Here is a 6000-nt window from a genome sequence, read left to right as displayed (position 1 = left end):
AGATGATAGCAATGCGCGGCGCATCACTATCGCTATTGCCCTACATGTGGAGCAATCTAGTCAGATTGCTTAGAAAATGCCCTGAAATTGCCCCATGTCCTTAAGCGACTAAATTAGACCTTTATCTGACTACAGACACACAATGCCTTGCGTATGGACAGCAGTAAAGTGTCTGACTGGGACCTACTGGTTTAATGTTTCTCTGTTGCCTGGATAAGGAAATGATTGGCCTCCTCCTCCTGATAGAGCAAACCACACACTTCACAGGAACTATTTGATATGCTATTGTGGAACATAGAATTGCGGAATGTTACAGATGTCTTTAAAAAGGTCACTGAGTTGTCATGTGAAATGCTAACAAAAGAGTGGAATATATTAAGCACAGGACCATTTACACTGGCTGAGTCTATAGTATGGGAGCCACAGCAATGCCTGTTTACACTGAAGTTAGCTGTCATACTTTTTTCAATTCTCTGAAGTTTAGTGGTTGTTACTCCAAGTTCTGTGAGAGTAAACATAGCATCCATTATTATGAATGTATTACTTGCATAGCAAGTGAGGTTAGAAAGATACAGTTCCATACCCTCCAACATATGAAGGGTAGAAATCGGTACAAAGTCGGAAAGGGGGCGTGGCCACTGGTAAAGGACGCCCCCTTTCCTATACTTTGAGTCGACATTTGCAGACCCAGAATCAGCTTTCCTTCCCTCAGTGCGCACATCAGGCTATGGCCATATTAATGACAGTTACCAAAGGTGCAGCAGACAAGCTCAATGTTTCCACTGTCTGCTGCTTCACACAAATTACCTGTAAACATAGGGTTATTATCCCTGCCCCATGGCACAAATGCAATAAATAAGAGGACAGTAGGAATACTAGCAGCTGCAATATAACCACAGTAACTGTGCGCACAGCTCTCACCTATTAGCTCCCTGACTGACTCCAACAACTTACTAACAGGCAGAAGAATTGAAGACAGAACAACCCTCGGTCAGCCGTGATGACATCACCGGAAGCTGGCCTCTGGCCTTGTGGGATATGTAGTCTTCGGCGCTAATGCCCACCCTGCAGTAGTGTGCCGGTAGTGGCGGGCGTTATGGGATATGTAGTTTCCGCTGGCCGCGTCTCTGGCTGTGCCAGCATCTCTCATGCCTGCCAGCTACCGCTAGTTGTTTCAGTAGCTGCAGCGTCTTCTCCTGCGTGGTTCCCTGCACCGCCCCCCGTGCTCACGCTGCTAGTCGCCCTTGAGAGCAGTGGCCTGCTGCGCTTTGATTCCTGATAAAGTTCCTGATCGTACAAAAACGGTACATTCGGTACACATTTATTTAGCCGGTACAGATCGTGAAAAAGCGGTACTGTACCGGCTAAATCGGTATAGTTGGAGGGTATGCAGTTCTATAATGTTCAACCTATAATATATTATGTGTGTACAGTATATCCAGAGGGAGAACCTCACCATGGAAAAAATGCAAATACTGACACATACCTCCCACCTGGCTGACCCATTTCTGGAGGGACAACATGCTCTGTCAACAAACTTCCCTCTTAATTGATTAATGCTGTCAAATAGAGAGTGTCAGAGAGTCTGTAAGGGAGAGGGAAATAGGGGATCAAGGGTGAGAGTGTGGGGAAGGGGAAATGAGACATAGGAGAGGAGAGAGCAAGAGAAAAAGAGAGGGTGACAGGGAGAGTGAGAGACAGTTCCAGAGAGCCAGACAGAGTGAAAAAGAGAGGACAAAAATGGGAGGAATAAGAGGAGAGAGAAGTGAGATAGAGGGGAGGGGGTGAGAAGCAGGGTGAGAGAAAGAGGAGAGGAGGGGCAGGGGTAGAGAGTGAAAAAGAGGACAGAAAAAGAGAGGTGTGGGAGGGGGGTGAGAGTGGGGGCAGGGATAAGAAAACAAGGGGAGAGGGGGGCTGGGGGAGACGGAGAGATAGAGCAGGGGTTTGAAAGGCTTCAGACAGGTTGCACTGTGTCTTCCGCTCGCCAATCCCAGTGGGGGGGGGGAGTGAAACCGCCGCTGGCAGCAGGGCGAGCATGTTACTGTGGTGGAACCACTGGTGGGGGGCAGAATGGGACTGCAACTACACCTCTGATGGGAGGATAACGGGACTGCGGCACTACTGGCAGGGTGAGCATGGGACTATGTGCTACACTACATTAAAAAAAGAAGAAACAAAACCTTCAAAAGAGTGCAGGGGGTTGCCTGGTGGTCATTGGGGCCCCCAAAACAGCCATGACCCTTAGCTGTTGCATCTCCTGCACCCTCCATAGTTACACCACTGGAATGTACAATATCGAGACATACCCATAACAATAAAGATCCAGTACATGGACGGAGCCTTTAAACACACTAGCAGGTGAGAATTGAATTTCTGAGATCCACAAAGGCAGGCCAGCACATCAACCATGTTATTTGCACCAGTTATGCCAAGTAGTACCATAGAGAAGCTCCAGAGAGAACACTGGACAGGAAATAGTCTTGCAACCAAGCTTACGTAAGAGCTGCTTGTGACATGTCCGTTGTATTGTCAACATGCAAGAAAAGGAGATAGCAGAGTTCTCTTGTTTGTGCTTTAAATGCATTGTGGGCTAAATAATAACCTTAATGGGGAAAAATAACCTTAAACAAATTCACCAGCCTAACTATGTATTCAGACATGTACACAGGCCCAACAACATAAATCTTGGGGCCTTAAAAATTCATGTTCCCAATGGAAATTATGGGGTTAACCTCTTCATCTAAACCACCTTCTCCCCTAGTGACATGGTCCTGTTGGCGGGAATATGTTGCCTCTCCAGCAGGGGCAACAATACTATACGACGTGGCCTAAAGCATTACTAAACCTATTTAGCCTACTCTATTCTATCACCTATCAACTCTTTGTATGGTACTTATATACTGACATTTTGGGTGAGATTCTATGGGATGCGATTTCCTTTTTTTGCGGTAATTAGACCACAAAATGGCGATATCGCATTTTCCCATTAAATCGTTAATTTAATGGGATGCGCTAAGGGACTGAAATCGCATATTATGTGCGTTAAGGTATGCTGATAAAAATTGCGAGATTAATTCACATTTTTATCGCATCCAGATGTTTTCGTATAGAAAAGTATACAAGTCGCTTATTTAATGCAATGCGCATTTGCACATCGCATTATTTAGGTGCCTAATTTTCGCACTTATTTCAGACCAGGGTCTGTTTGGCGAATTAGCCAGAACCCTGCACAGATCGCAATGTTCTGTGCAGGGTTCTGCTGTAAAAAATAAAATAAAGGGTTAAAATAAATAAAAAACGAGCGCGGGGTCCCCCGCCCGAGTATAACCAGCCCCGGGCTCACTGAGCCGGTGCTGGTGACATAAAATCAGGGTCCCCGACAAATAGGGGTCCCCTTGATTTCATGAAACCAGCACCAGGCTCGAGGTCCGGCGCTGGTTCACAAAATACGGGGGACAAAGTGACTAGGGGTCCCCCGTATTTTAAGAACCAGCACCGGACACAACCAGCCAGCAGGGTAATGCCACAGCCGGGGGAAACTTATTATATAAGCTCCCGCGGCCAAAGCATTAACCCCCTGGCTGGTCAGCATGGGCAGGGGTCCTGGGGAAGTGGGGACCCCCCCAATGAAGGGGTCCCCCCCCTCCAGGACTTACCAGCCCATGCTGATAGTCCGGGGCTCTCCCCGATGCCCCTGGGCGGTGGGCATCGGGCTGATGGCTTGTGTAAAAAAAGAAGTCAAACTATTGTTTTATACTGGCGAACTATGAGTCCCAGCAAGCCTACCCCGCATGCTGGGACTTGGAGAACCACAAGTCCCAGCATGCGGGGCATTAAAGGGCCCGCTGGCACTTGTAGTTCAGCAGTACAAAAAATAGTTAACAAAATCACACTGACACACTGTAAAATAAAAGTTTAATACATACAAAACACACACACACTGATACTTACCTACCTTGAGCCCGTAGGTCGGTCCCTGGGTCCTGGGTCCGGGCTCCGGGGCTCCAGGGCAGAAGAGTCCGGTTCCGGGGCCTTGGTCCTGGTTCCGGGGCTGGTCCTGGGGTTCCGGGGCTCCTGGGCTGCAGAATCCGGGGTCCGGGATCCGAGGTAGTCCCCAGGGGTACCTAAGGAAGCAAATCCAACTCACCTGGTCCCCGGCGACGACCTCGGAATCCTCTCCGGTGACAGCGCTGCTCCAATCTGGTATCCGGCTCGCAGGACTTTGACAGGCGCTGAGATGTTTCCTCCTCGGCGTCTCTGTACAGAATGATTTCTTGGCCAATCAGGAGCCGAGAAAGTCGTCTCCTGATTGGCCAGAAATCATTCTAACTAGAGACGCCGAGGAGGAAACATCTCTGCTCTAGATGCGCTGAGATGTTACTTCCTCGGCGTCTGTATTCAGAATGATTTCTGGCCAATCAGGAGCCGACTTTCTCGGCTCCTGATTGGCCAAGAAATCATTCTGTGCAGAGACGCCGAGGAGGAAACATCTCAGCGCCTGTCAAAGTCCAGGGCAAAGTCCAGGGCCCTGAGGAAGCTTAACTGCGAAGCGCGCCGGCTAGCGGTGTGCAGGCAGCAGTGTCTTGCTGATAGATTTATTATTTTCTTTACCAATGCATTTTGATTGATGTTTAGCAGTGTTTAGACTTAATAGCCCTTGTTAGGGCTCATAGTCTACTTGTGCTCACACTAGTGGTACCCCTCATTGGGACTCTAGTATACAGGGGCATTGCTGCTGATTGGGCGCTATCTGATACAGCAATACCCCCACTACCCTCCGACCACACACGAATTTTGCGTGTACAGGTCTGTCTGTGATATTTTCAGACATTTAGGAGAGCTACAGTTTAGTGTTACAAATATTGCCTGTGATTAGCATAAACACAGCAACTGTGGTATTATTGAGCAAATATCTGGTGACATATTAGGGCTACTAGCCAAGCTATACCAAGTACCAGATATAAATTGGTCATATATTGGCCCTATACACTGCCATCTTTTGCTGATATAATCAAATCTGTACATTCCAGCTTTATCAGCAGGCACCTGCCAGCCACCCCATTTTTATGTGTGTTTACCCACCCCTGTCTGTTATATGGTTTTAAAGTATCGCAGCCTTTTATAAATGTAATAAATAAAAGTTATATTTTAGATTCATTTCATTAGGTGCACCTCACAAAAGGACATTCTTTTCTTCTTGTGTCATTAGTCCAATTACCTTGTCCTGAGGTAGCACACCCCTACTCCTATTCAAACCTTGATTATCTGTATAGAGGGGTCCTCCTTATTTTTCAGTCCTGTGCGATCACCCCAAACCCCCTCCCTTCCTAAAACAATAGTTTGACTTCTTTTTTTACACAAGCCATCAGCCCGATGCCCACCGCCCAGGGGCATCGGGGAGAGCCCCGGACTATCAGCATGGGCTGGTAAGTCCTGGAGGGGGGGGACCCCTTCATTGGGGGGGTCCCCACTTCCCCAGGACCCCTGCCCATGCTGACCAGCCAGGGGGTTAATGCTTTGGCCGCGGGAGCTTATATAATAAGTTTCCCCCGGCTGTGGCATTACCCTGCTGGCTGGTTGTGTCCGGTGCTGGTTCTTAAAATACGGGGGACCCCTAGTCACTTTGTCCCCCGTATTTTGGGAACCAGCGCCGGACCTTGAGCCTGGTGCTGGTTTCATGAAATCAAGGGGACCCCTATTTGTCGGGGACCCTGATTTTATGTCACCAGCACCGGCTCAGTGAGCCCGGGGCTGGTTATGCTCGGGCGGGGGACCCCGCGCTCGTTTTTTTTTTAAAACTTTGTGCTGTCCTGCAAATGTGCGATTTTCAGACATGAAAATCGCACATTTTCAGGACTTAATACAGCGCACCACTTCGCCGCAAATCGCCCCTCTTCGCACTTCTCAGCCTCCAATGCGCATCATATTAAATATGCGCATTTTGACTAAAAAGTGCGATTTTTAAAAGTGCGATTTGCGGCGATGTGGTGCGCGAATAAA

The sequence above is a fragment of the Crinia signifera genome, chromosome 4 (genome assembly GCF_055691185.1).
Source record: "Crinia signifera chromosome 4, ASM5569118v1, whole genome shotgun sequence".
Classification (NCBI taxonomy): domain Eukaryota; kingdom Metazoa; phylum Chordata; class Amphibia; order Anura; family Myobatrachidae; genus Crinia; species Crinia signifera.
Note: the sequence above shows the minus strand (reverse complement) of the source record.